This window comes from Bison bison, unplaced genomic scaffold, assembly GCF_000754665.1.
Source record: "Bison bison bison isolate TAMUID 2011002044 unplaced genomic scaffold, Bison_UMD1.0 scf7180017864049, whole genome shotgun sequence".
Taxonomy (NCBI): Eukaryota; Metazoa; Chordata; class Mammalia; order Artiodactyla; family Bovidae; genus Bison; species Bison bison.
The window spans coordinates 13,278-15,298 of NW_011494621.1; the positions used below are offsets into that span (position 1 = coordinate 13,278).

At 38.2% G+C, this 2,021-nt stretch overlaps 1 long non-coding RNA gene across 1 annotated transcript in view; it reads right to left on the reverse strand.

Annotated features, from left to right (window-relative positions):
• Nucleotides 1-1,872, reverse strand: part of LOC104985525 — a 4,909-nt gene extending 3,037 nt beyond the window's left edge. Inside the window, exons 1-3 of the long non-coding RNA XR_824914.1 lie at nucleotides 1,791-1,872; nucleotides 1,188-1,330; nucleotides 664-789 (exon numbers count right to left, since the gene is read on the reverse strand). This is a non-coding gene — a long non-coding RNA (uncharacterized LOC104985525). The remainder of the gene's footprint in view (nucleotides 1-663; nucleotides 790-1,187; nucleotides 1,331-1,790) is intronic.
• Nucleotides 1,873-2,021: the final 149 nt, after the last annotated feature.

Sequence of the window (2,021 nt, forward strand, 5' to 3'; positions counted from 1 at the left end):
CGTGTACCCCAATGTTCATCACAGCACTGTTTATAATAGCCAGGACATAGAAGCAACCTAGATGTCCATCAGCAGACGAATGGATAAGAAAGCTACGGTACATATACACAATAGAGTATTACTCAGCCATTAAAAAGAATACATTTGAATCAGTTCTAATGAGGTGGATGAAACTGGAGCCTATTATACAGAGTGAAGTAAGCCAAGAAGGAAAAACATAAATACAGTATACTAACGCATATATATGGAATTTAGAAAGATGGTAACAATAACCCTGTATGAGACAGCAAAAGAGACACTGATGTGTAGAACAGTCTTATGGACTCTGTGGGAGAGGGAGAAGGTGGGAAGATTTCGGAGAATGACATTGAAACATGTAAAATATCATGTAAGAAACAAGTTACCAGTCCAGGTTCGATGCACGATACTGGATGCTTGGGGCTAGTGCACTGGGACGACCCAGAGGGATGGTATGGGGAGGGAGGAGGGAGGAGGGTTCAGGATGGGGAACACATGTATACCTGTGGCAGATTCATTTTGATATTTGGCAAAACTAATACAATTATGTAAAGTTTAAAAATAAAATAAAATTTAAAAGATCAAAAAAATAAAAGAATTAAAAAAAAGAAACCACATAAATTACTTTCTGAATGGATGACATACCTGCTTCTGGCATTTCAACAGGCTCTGTATTTGATGCAACCTCCTCCCTGACATCGGGACCATCTCCACCTTTACCCCCAGTCTTTGCCTCAGCCAATTCCTGGAGATCAGTTTCCAGATCAGAATCTTTAAAAAAAAAAGTATCAATTCAGCTGTAAAGCATACAATATAAACAAGGGAATGATGATATTGATTCCCTCAGTATTATGAATTAAAAGTCTTAGGCCAGTATGGTAAAAATGTGATGAATGAGAACCTCAGGAGCATTATTCCAGGAATGTTTTGCTGGAGAAAAAGGAAAGCAGAATTTTCCGAATGCTATCACCATTTTCCTTTCCCAGGGTTGTCCTCAGACAACTTAGGTGCCCCCTTCTCTTTGTCTTGAAAACAAGGGAAAATTTGAGCGACCACACTGACCTGCAAACTATACTCGCCTCAGTTTTTTAGGAACTGTCTGAAGTCCTTTTCTAATGTTTCCTTTCCTCCTCTTACTGGTTATGTCTTAAGACATGATGCACACTTACACTTTACCTCCATAGGCATCCTCCTTCTCTTCATTATGATTCACCCGATCCTCTCCATTTACTTCCTCCTTCCCAGGTGTGATATCCTGAATCTCAGCTGGCGGTTCCTCTTGTTGAGGTTGCTCAACACTGGGCTGCTGGTCCTAGTAGAGAGTGCATGCAAATAAAAACTTTTTGTTGTTAATACATTTAATAGCATAAATATACATAATACATAGATATATCTGAGCATAAGTAAACCTAACAACATTTTCCCAACACAATTCTATGTACTTACTTTTAATAAAGTTACTCTTCCCACAGAGAAGTGTTAGCTCCCGTAAGAGTTACCCAGAAAGACTTTGGAAGTTATTTAAATCTATGTTGGGATGGAAGTATGCAGTCTGTTGTTAATAAGCAGGAGGAGGGAGTCACTGGGCACATTTCCAGGGAATTCAACAGTATACTCATAGGCAATGCCAGACTGTAATATATCTGGATCAATGTTCCTTCCTAAGACAAACTGTCACCCTTTATCAGCATGGAAGACCTTTATCACTGCATCATGATTTTCTCAAAAATAAACTTGTGCTAATAGAAAACATCAAATAGTAAGGTACTCACAACCACAGGTTCATCCAGCTTGGGGAATCTTGATCTATAGGTCCCAATGTTGACGCCACTTGCCCACTGATATTTCTCCCGGAAAGTAGAATATTGTGATTTAGAAAATGTATTTAAGAGTACAGCTATGTTTCATCACTTTTATGACCATATGTTGACTTATTTTTTTTAATGTGAAAATACTTTCAAAAGAAAATTCTGGTTAAGTTAGAGTGTACATGCATTCCAATT